Raw genomic sequence first — 11,110 nt, 5'->3', positions numbered from 1 at the left:
TCTTGTTTGCAGACTCTCTCCTTGCTTTGATGAAGTAAGCTGCCATGCTGGAGAAGCCCACATGACATCGAGCTCTAGCCAAGAGCCAGCAAGGTACTGATGATCTCATTCCAACAGACTTTGAGGAACTGCATCCTGCCAGCAACTTGTGAATGAATATGAGTACAGGAGTTGGTCCTTCCCCAGTCAAGCCTTCAGATGAGAATGTAGCCTGAGCTGACATCTTAATTGCAGCCTTGAAGCAGAGAATCCAGGTAGGCCTTGCCTGAATTTCTGACCCACAAAAGCCATGACATAATAAGTATGTATTTTTTAAGCCACTAAATTTTGGAATATCCATTACACAGCAATAGATAATTAATGCACCCCTCAATTACTGTAACCTTGGTATAAAATGTTGCATGTCTGGGAAGGCAGGCACCATAGAGGATGACAGTTTCCCTGGCAACATCCCTGGAAGTACTCTCTTCATGCTCAAAGACGATCCCATATGCTCATATGTTGAAATGGTATCATTGGGCTGTAATAAGCCTGAGTATCCTCCAGGAGGTGAGGCCTAGATGACAGTAACTCATCCCATCCAACAGATAATTTGGGAGGAGATGAAAAGAGTTTGAGTCAAGTTCTACACTGTAAAGGTTTTTCTCACTATTTATAAAGGCCTAAAGGTTTTCAGAGTAAGCTCTTTGTACTTTTTATGAAAAAAAAACAAAAAAAAACCAAAACAAATAAAAAAACATAAATGTTTTAAATATAGGACATCAGAGCAGGATCAAATAAACAACCCCAGGATAAAACTGAGAAGACTACTGTCTGGCTTCTTACAAGGGACTGGTGCACTTGTAGAAGCCAAAAAAGTTAATCATTAGGAGTTGAATGCACTGCTTCTTTTACCTGAGTGCAAGCCCCAGTCCTAGTCTCAGTGCAGCAAACAGAGAAAACCACTCTCTATTAGAAGAAACATTTATTGAGGAGGATTAATATACTTGGTTGTACTGAAGGTTGTTCTCATCAGAGGATATACTGTCATGAAAACTGTGAGGCTTTCTCAACAAGGACTGAATTATTTCTTTAGGGAAATTTTTCTCCCTGGAAGTGCTGGAGAAGCATTTTCTGCTTAAGTAGAAGAGTCAAATCACTAAACACAGTACTTTTGTTAGGGTCACCCCTGGTGGCCCAAAGGACCTGGCATACTTGATGCACACAGGTGGGGCTTGGATGAGGCACAGACTCCCCAGAGGCCAGAGGAGAAGGGGGTTGACTCTGGCATAACAGCTGATCCTTGAAGGCCTCAGCTTTCCAGGGATGTCTGACCCTGTCTCTGTTCTGTCTGACACTTGTAAGACGGTTCTGGTCAGCACAGACAGCTTCTTGGCTGCAGGACTTGATACTTGCCCGTTTCTCTTGCTGTGGGTCAGAGAGAGTCTGATAGTTGGAGGGATGTCGCTTGTCAGGCCCTATTTGGGCCTGTACATCCTCCTGCTGCTGGCTTAACTCTGAGGCCTCAGATCCATACATATGTGCCAGCTTCTCTTCTAGGACCTTCCCAGGTGAGCTTGTGAGTTTCAGGAAGCTGATCACTCCCAAAAGTAGCCACATTCTCAATTGCGTCTTGGTGCTGCACTAAGGTGGACATGAACGTGGCTTTTTGTTGGGGACTTTCTTAATGCCCTGTGATTTTTTTCTTGGAATTGATCCACTGAAAAAAAATTGCCTCATCTTTTTTCTGAAGTAACTTCAGGAGGAAACTGTTCATTCTGTGACAGATTTGGGGAAGCACTCTCTCATTTTCTGTCCTCAACGCAGTGACTATTCTCTCTGCCTACAGGTGTCCCTACTCCTGAGTCCTCACTTCTGCATTTTCTTGCTTTGGGATCCTGAGGTCTCACTTACTTTGCACTTCTTCTTTATGGGAAGTTCATAGGCTGGCCCCTACAGAAGGCCAGTTTTGAGTCCCAGGATTCCTGCTGCTGCTCTGTGCTAATTCTGCTGTCCTTCAGTTGGACATGCAGCACCTGGGATGCTTCCATGTCCCCACTACACACACTTTGGGATTGAGTCAGTGAAGGCTTGGAAGTCAAGCTATCTGAAGGAAGGTGTATGTCAGTGGGACATCCTTGAGCCTGGTTATGCTCCTCACTCTCTAGTTTAAACTTTAACTCACTCAGGATCTGTCCTTTCAGGTCTGATAGTTTAGAATCTTGGGAACCAGCATTTTTGGTGAGGGGTCTTCTGTGATCAGGAAATCTACTTCTGTGATCAAGATCTACTTTACTCATGTTGACATTTATCATTTTGTAGCTTCCCAGCTCATTGGTTGTCAAGGTGTCCCAAGATTGGGATTGAAGGGTACAGAGCTCCTTGGTGTTGAATATATCCCTGGACAAGCTGGGCATGAAAAAATGTTCTAAATTCTTCTCCACCATCACTTTGCCCTGTTCCATTTCTACTTTGTTACTGGAACTCACATTCTCATGCACTGGCTCATGCTCAGCCCCAGCTTGCCCTGTGAGCACCTCTGGGCCAAATGTGCTGTCTTGTACAGTCTCACTGGGTCGCACTTGAGCTCTTATGCTGTGTGCAGGGGGCTGAAAAGTCTGGCTGCCCCACTCAGCTATCTGGATGCACACTGCAGTCTTATGTTCAGTGTCAGAGTGTGATGGCTTCCGGTCCCCCATCCTCCATTGCCCACAGATGACATAGAGGGAAGAGGATGATCCACAGTGGGGACTGACTTTGTTGTTCTCACCCTGTTTCCCAAAAAAAGGTTTAGAGCTTTCCTCACGGGGTTTAAAAAACTCAGCTTTGGAATCCACCCAAGAAATATGCATGGCTGAGGAGGGAAAGTTAAATTGGGGAAGAGACCATGTTTTGGCTTCTCTCAACATATAGAATTTTATGGATTCAAGAGCCCTGAGGGGTAGACCCCACATTTGCCTCATGTAAAATCTTATAATATGGGCCTCTAGCACCTGTTGTGTACTGGGATCAAGAAAAGAATGCTCTAGAGTGGTGCTCTGGCAGTAAACCCTACCCACCCACCATTCTTAGAATCTGTGTTTTCTGTAGCAATCTGGGGACTCACAGAGAAAGGCAGTGTATTGTCATCAGCCACCCACGAATGACACACACCTATAGGAATCCTACCACAGTGATCTGCAAAACTTCTTGCTCATATGTAATCTAAGAATGCTCTTCATTTGATTCTGGTCTGTGTTCTTCCTTGAGACATTTAATAATTCATTCCCTGAGTGTTCCTTGAATGACACACACAGTTACTTGTCTCCAAGGCAGCCCTCAGACCTTTCTGAGACCCTATGTGGGCTGTCTTCTGGACTCTTCTCCAGGATATATCCAAGATTACTCCTCATATCCTTCTTAGCTGGAACTTTGTTTGGACCCTCTCATGGAACCTTCCAGGGAGATGCAACTCAGTCTTTGCTAGATCTCTGCTACTATAGCCCTGAAGCTCAGAGAATTATGAGTGAACATGTCTGCCTTTTTGCTGAGAGATTTCTGTTAATTTATGCTGAGGCTCCATCAATGCTAGGGGCTCTAGACTTCTACAGTCATGGAGGTACCAACATGGGATTACCTTCCTTGGACTATGTAACTCCAGTGTCTCCTGGGGTTCACAGGCGATATGAAAATTGCCAGGAAAGATGGAGACTGGTACATAGGTATAGGATGACCAGCTAACAAATGGAAGGTTGGGAGCTCAAAGACAAGTGGTTTCTTGAGATTTCTGGAACACAGGGACTAAACGCTACAAACTTTCCTGTTACTTCTGCAATACGTGCCATTTCAGGTGTTGATTTTCTGTCAAGATATGAGGGTCTGACTCATTCTTGGATATATGGAAAGACACTGCATAGTCCCTAATCTGGGATGAAGAAGAAGATGGGAGGCAGGATTGAAAATAGGCCTGGGTTTTCACCTGAGTGAAAGATGGGGGCTGGGATTGGGGCAGGGTTTGAGGTAAAGGCTAGGGATGTACACCAGGGAGAGCAAGGGATTGGGAATAAGGAAGTGGTGGAGATGCTTGCATTTTGATAGCAGAGATATTATGAATTCCATTGAATAAGACAGTGTGAGACTCTAATGGGGAAGTACTACTAGAAAATAGGACAGTAGCTATGATGAACTCACTGTGCAAAGAAAGAATACCTCAGAAGTGCTGGGTATATTTCTGATGCAAGTTTCCTGCCAAAGCCTTGATATAGAGGAACTGTTGATAGAGAGCTGCTCTGGTTTGCCTTCAGTGTTCCAGCCAGTTTTGTGGGCTGTAGTGAACTGTACATCAAATGGCTGCAACAAATTCCCCAAAGATGTCCATTGGTATTCTGACCACATTTGTTTGGAAAATGGCCCCTCCTGCTTTCTTCTCTAAAATCAGAAAGCCATTTTCTCTCTAAGAGGGCCTGGGAGTTAAGGCCAGGGAAAGAAATTCCACTGGCCTCCTTGTGCTTAGTAGCAGAGTCTCTCCAGAGATAGGTTTCTGGTTGATGGACGTAGACTTCCTCTTGCTGAGAATTGGAGTGTGATAATGTAGGGAGAAACATGTTCTTGGCATGAGCCTGCCAGGAGGAGAAATCTGAACTTGACAGACTTGAAGAGTCACTATGTTTGATTATTGGGACATCAGTGGACAACCGACCAGGGCTATCTAGAGATGACTTCTCAGGAACAGGGTTCAATGAGATGGAAATCAATTTGGATTGAGTAAGAGTTAAAGGGCAGTCTGGCAGTGGTGAAACAGTTGGTGGAGCATGATGACAAGCAAATGAATCAGTGGGGTTCCTTATCTGAGACAGATTTGGTAAGAGGTTGATATCTTGTGAAATGGTGGGGTTAAGAGCAGAGATGGTATCTAGAGGTAAAGTAGCCTCTGGTTGGACAACAGGATCTCCTTTCTGAATGTCATGTAGTTTGGAAGGGGGAATGGCAAGGGGATAGGATATGGAATGTCTCACTGGAAACTAAGAATCCAAGGCTTTTGACTCTAGTAGCAGAAAGTGACCAGGGGGTGAGGGTAAGAAAAAAAATCAGCTAACGGGGTCATTGGGTTAGGTGAGAAGATGGTGGGGGTGGTAGAGAAGGCTAAGGCAAAGGGGCTGGTATTAGGTCTCCTGGACAGACTGCTGAGAAGTCAGGGGATGAAGTGAATGACGAGTCAGTCACAGGAGGGGTGGAAGCCAAGGGGATAACAGAGGGAGTAGCATCTTCCAGAGCCCCTGGGAACAGCAGGTGACCCATCTCAGCAGTTGTGGTATTACACACATCACAGAGGGGGTCTCAACATAACAGTTGACAACAGTGGATGGTATCATGATGCCGCCTAGGGGGCTGTGGGAGACAGGAGGTACAAAGCTGCAGCCAGGACCAGAACAAACATAAGTGACCCTGGCAAAGGTAGGCCCCCCATTCACATCCCCAGGACTTTCAAATTCTAACTCTGAGGAGTTTCCATCCCATGTCAATTCCAGGCTTCCCTGAGGCTCTAGAAGTTCAAAGACTCTGCTTAAAAGGGGGGTACAGGAAAAAAGGTAATATTTAGTTAACTTTCTAGAAGAGAAAGCACATTTCTTGCCTCCTCTACTTGACTCTGGCAAGTTCTCCAACCCGGGAAACCAGGAGAACAATGAAGATAGAAGCAAAAGATCTTAAAAGAAGCTAAGTAGAGTGTCCTTTACATGATACCCTAGGTAGATTGGACTTGGAGAGCTCCAAGAATTAGGATATAAGGTCATATGATCAATGCTAATAATAATAAGACTTATATTGTTCTATCATTCACAATGGGCTTTTCTACATATTATCTATGCTATGTAATACTGAAAACCATCTTATGTGGATCATAGGTCAATGGTCATCTCAAAGAGGAAATTGAGTATCCATGATGTCACAGGTCTTTCACAAAGTCAGGAGACAGAGATTCTGACTCTTGACATCTCACATGGCCACCTAATGGGCAACATCTATTGTCCAGATCCATCACTGCTTCATGCTCAGTAATGGTCAGAGCAGGGAATCTGAGAAGGGTTTTGTACTCTGACTACCTTTCCATGAGCCTCCTTCTGAGGCTTCTGTTTTCTGAGAGGGAACATATCTAGCAGCTGGCATCCTCAGAGATCATGGACCTGAGCCCTTATGGAGAGAACAGCAAGGGTCACCCTTAGAGAGCTCAGGTGGAATAGGCAGACCCTTACCATTCAGAGTCCCACCTTTCCTCCTCCTCTTGGCTCTGCCCTGATGCTAGAACAAAGATAAAAAGAATGAGGGGGGTTGGGACCCATGTCTAAATCTTCTCTCAGAAATGGAGACATTCTTTATCCAAGTATAGTAGGACTTTAATTAATAGAACTTTGTGTTCCTTGCTTTTTTCAGTTTTTAAGGTGATAAAGTATTCTCAATATTTACTTCTTTGAAAAACTCAGAGGAGGATTTTGTCTGGGAGGTCCACACTTGATATTCTCAGTCAGAATTCCTTTGTTCAATGAGGACACAGAAAATGAAGTCCAACAGTCACATGTATGCTGCCTCAGGTAGGAACCTGTATCCTAGGTCATAGCTCAGACCTCACTGTCTTCTCAGAGGCTCAGCACTGTTCTCCTGATCAGCCCAGCATGAAGGAAGCCTTGATCGAGTGATGCTGGACATGGGAATGTGACTCATGATCAGATGCTGGGAAACTATTCTCTTACACAACCTCATACTCTCAAAATAACCCAATTCAGGACTACAGAATCCCTGTATTTGGGATTTTACCCAAGACCCACCACCATACCCAGATAGACTGTGAGTTTCAAGTAGAAACCTTAGTCCTTCCTTAACCCTTATCCCTGCCAGGCCACTTTTCCTAGAAGAATGAATGTCTGTTCTCTTAAGATTTCCCATTTTAGGTATTTCTCTACTCCTACCAAAAGCATTTGGAAATCTGGGAAAAGGAACAGGAAAACAAAGAATCCATTCTCTGAAGGGCAACCTCTGGATTGAACAGACTGAAAAACTGAACAGACTAAAAATCAATGACTTTTCTTGGAACAATAGTGACAAACCACTACCTCAAATCTGCAGAGAGTATCAATGCAGAAAATCATACCTAAGATTTGCTTACCTGAAACAGAAGGCACTGGAAGCTCAACACCGCTCTCCTGGTAGGAACACTTAAACAGACACTTCGACAAATTGCTGGAGGATGCATATGGCCTAGAATGAGAGTGAGAAATTCCTGGAGTCACAATCTGATGGGAGCCCCCCACTTATATGGGTTTTATTACCAGGAACCCAACCTGGTTCTCATAATAAAGAGCTACCCGCCCCACAAATGCTGTCTGGCATTTTCTGGCCAGGAAGAGTAGGGTTAGGGAGATAGGTAACCACTTTGAAAATATTATGAAATATTCCCAAGTGTTTTCCATAACAGAAGCCTACTCAGAGGGGAAAAGCCTACCAGAGCATTATGCCCCATGGGAGAAGGTAAATTACCCAACTACGGCAGCCGCCTCTAGATTTCCTCTCTCATCCAAAGAGTGGAACAAAACAAAATAAAAATCTCTGAAACACTAGTGAACATCACAATCCAGGAACATAAGGCCATCATTAAAAGACGAATGATTAATCATATCCCCTCCTCTCACACCTTACTACAGTATTGACAGCTCTGGTGTAGGAACAGGATCATAGCTAAAAAGAGCTGCAAGGTATAGGTTTTATTTAGGGAGATTTAGGGAAACCTAAAGACACTAGGGGAAATAAAAACAAGGACACTAGAGGAAACGGCAGCCTCTGATATGTATAGCTACAGTAAATATTAAACACACCCCAACACCTAACTGGATTAACATAAGATTAATGGTCTTTTTATTTCAGTTCTGATTACCCAATACATCATGTTTGGCTTTCAAAGAAAAATTACGAGACATGCTAAAAGGCAGGAAAAAGCAAACTGTTAAGATAAACCAAGCATCAGGTGTACATTCAGAAATGACACATTTCAGAATTCTCATATGCGGAAGCTAAAGTAACCATGATTATTATGTTAAGGGCTCCAATGGAAAAGGTAGACGACAGAGGAAAGCAGATGATGCATATAAGCCAAGAGAAGGAAATTCTACAAAAGAATCAAAGGAAATGTTAGAAAACAAAAGCAGTATGACAAATGAAAAATGCCTTTGATTGAATCATCTGTAGGTTGCATATAGTCAAGGAAAGATATGTGAGTCTGCATAAATGTCATTAGAAACTTGCCAAACTGAAATACAAACAGAAAAAGAATTTTCTTAATCCTAAAATCCAGAATATCCAAGAACTGAGTTTCAAACTGTGTAATATATATGTAATTGGAATACCAGAAGAAGGCAGAACAGAAAAAATGTTTGAAGTAATAATGGCCAAATATTTTCCAAGATTAATAACAGATTAATGATACATTGTGAAAGTTCAGAGTACACCAAGCAGGGAAATACTAAAAAAGTCTATACCTGGACATACCATATTCAAACTGTAGGAAAACAAAAGATAAACTTTGAAAGAATCCAGATGGAAATATAAATACTATCTCTAGAGGAAAAAAACATAAGAATCATGACCTATTATCATAAACCATGAAAGTAAGAGATAGGAGTGAAATGTTTAGTGTTGAAAGAAACAACCACCAATCTAAAATTTTATATCTATTGATATTATCCTGCAAAAGTAAAAGAGAAAGAAAAACTTAGACAAATAAAAACAGAGGATTCATCACCAACAGACCTGCCCTGCATAAATGTTAAAAGAAGTTCTTTGGCAAGAAGGGAAATAACTCAGACCTACATAAAGGAAAGAAAGAGAAGGAATGAATGAGGGTCAAATAAAACTTTCATTCATTTTATTCTCATTTGACCTAATAATAATAATGATAATGTGTTGGGTGATTATAGTATATGGATAAGTGAAATGAATGGCATCAATGTTACAAGGGACAGGAGGAATTGGACACTCCTGCACTATCTATGAAATGATATGACATTATATGAAAGTGGGCTTAGAGTAGTTGTAAATGTATATTACAAACTCTTGGACAACCACTAAAATATTTTTAAACACAATAATTGATAGACTAACAAAAGTGAGAAAATAGAATTATATATAATGCTTGTTTAAAACCAGAAAAAAAAAAAAAACAGAGAAAGAGGGGAAGGATAGGTATAATGAATAGTAAATAGTATGGACAAGGTAGAGAATTTAATCCAACTATATTTAAAAATCACTAAATGGAAGTGGTCTAAATTCACCAATTAAAAGAGTAGACTGTTAGAACAGATTAAAAACAAAACAAAACAAAAAACAAGACCTAATTATATGTTGTCTATAAAATACCCACATTAAATACAAAGATACAGATAGATTAAAAGCAAAGGGACAGAGAAAAATGTACCATGCTAACACTAATGAAAAAAAAAACAGGAGTCACTCTATTACTTTTGGACAAAGCAAACTTCACAACAAGGAAAATTATCAGGGGTAAAGAAGAGCATTACACAACAACAAAGAGGTCAATTCTCCAAGAAGACAGAACAGTCTTTAACAGGTACACATGTAACAACATAGTCTCAAAATATGTGAGGCAAAAATCGGTACAATTGCAAGAAAAAATGGATGAATCCGTTGTTATTCCTGGAGATTTCAACAGCCCTTATCAGAAATGGGCAGATTCAGCAGGCAGAAAACCAGTAAAGATATAGTTGCCCCAAACAACATCCTCAATCAACTTGCTCTAATTGACATTTAGAGAATACCTCATCCAACCACAGAATACACATACTTCTCAAGCTCACATGGAACGTTCACTAAGATGGACCATATTCAAGGACACAAAACACACCTTAAAAAATATAAAATAGAAATCACACACAGTATGTTTTCAGACCATAATAGACTTAAACTAGGAATCAACTACAGAAAGATAGCTGGAAATCCCAACATGTTTAGATTAGATTAAATGACACACTACTAATACACAGGCCAAGAAAGGAGACTCAAAAGAAAAAAACTATTTTAAAACAAGTGAAAATTAAAATACAACTGAAGGGGCACATAAGTGGCTCAATCGGTTAAGCATCTGGCTCTTGGTCTCAGCTCAGGTCTTGATCTCAGGGTCATGAGTTCAAGCCCTGTCTTGGGCTCTACACTGAGCATAGAGACTCATAAAATAAAATAGAATAGAATAAAAAAAAAAACTACTTAGTATTTGTAAGATTCAGCAAAAATCTCCCTGATATGAGGAAGTGGAGATGCAACATGGGGGGTTAAAGGGGTAGGAGAAGAATAAATGAAACAAGATGGGATTGGGAGGGAGACAAACCATAAGTGACTCTTAATCTCACAAAACAAACTGAGGGTTGCTGGGATGAGGGGGGTTGGGAGAAGAGGGGTGGGGTTATGGACACTGGGGAGGGTATGTGGTATGGCGAGTGCTGTGAAGTGTGTAAACCTGGCGATTCACAGACCTGTACCCTGGGGATAAAAATACATTATATGTTTATAAAATAATTAATTAATTAATTAATTAATTTAATTAAAAAAAAAAAACCTCTGGTTAAAAGGCAAAACAACAACAAAAGTATCATTTGGAAGTTGTTTTGAATTCATCTATTTGAAAAGAAAGATTTAGTATCTCTGAGGGACTTTACTTACCTGATTGAATTTCTGTTTCCAAAATACTGGCAAACACAGTTTCCTCTTTCGGTAGCACAGCACCAGGAGGAGGAGGATCCCCACCCGACCGAGGAAGGCAAGGATGGGAAGACTGAGCAAGTATAATTGGAGTTCAGCCATGGTGCAGTAAGGCTTCTCAGACAAAGATGATTCACATCATTGTAAATGCACTGCTGCCTTAGGCAGCTGGGCATGGAGAATCCATGTGTTAGAGTTCCAGGTCCACATCACAGGGCTTTAGTACAGACACGAAAAGTTCCTGAGTGTTGGGGAGGAGACAGCACAGGAGACAGAAAGTCACATGCAACCCTTGCCCACTATCCAGCCCAGCAGATGTGTCCATCCTTCCTGGCCTGTTAGATGCCTCCAGCCTACCTTCCTGCTCCACCTAGTCACTTATCGTATATTTACC

General features: G+C 41.6%; 1 pseudogene; it reads right to left on the bottom strand.

Moving 5' to 3' along the window:
• Nucleotides 1–1,071: 1,071 nt before the first annotated feature.
• LOC116863294 lies at nt 1,072–10,818 on the bottom strand (annotated as a pseudogene).
• Between the last annotated feature and the right edge of the window lie 292 nt (nt 10,819–11,110).

Source organism: Lontra canadensis, unplaced genomic scaffold, assembly GCF_010015895.1.
Source record: "Lontra canadensis isolate GAN:19392208 unplaced genomic scaffold, GSC_riverotter_1.0 scaffold873, whole genome shotgun sequence".
Taxonomy (NCBI): domain Eukaryota; kingdom Metazoa; phylum Chordata; class Mammalia; order Carnivora; family Mustelidae; genus Lontra; species Lontra canadensis.
Note: the sequence above shows the minus strand (reverse complement) of the source record. Positions and strands in the feature narration are given on the sequence as shown.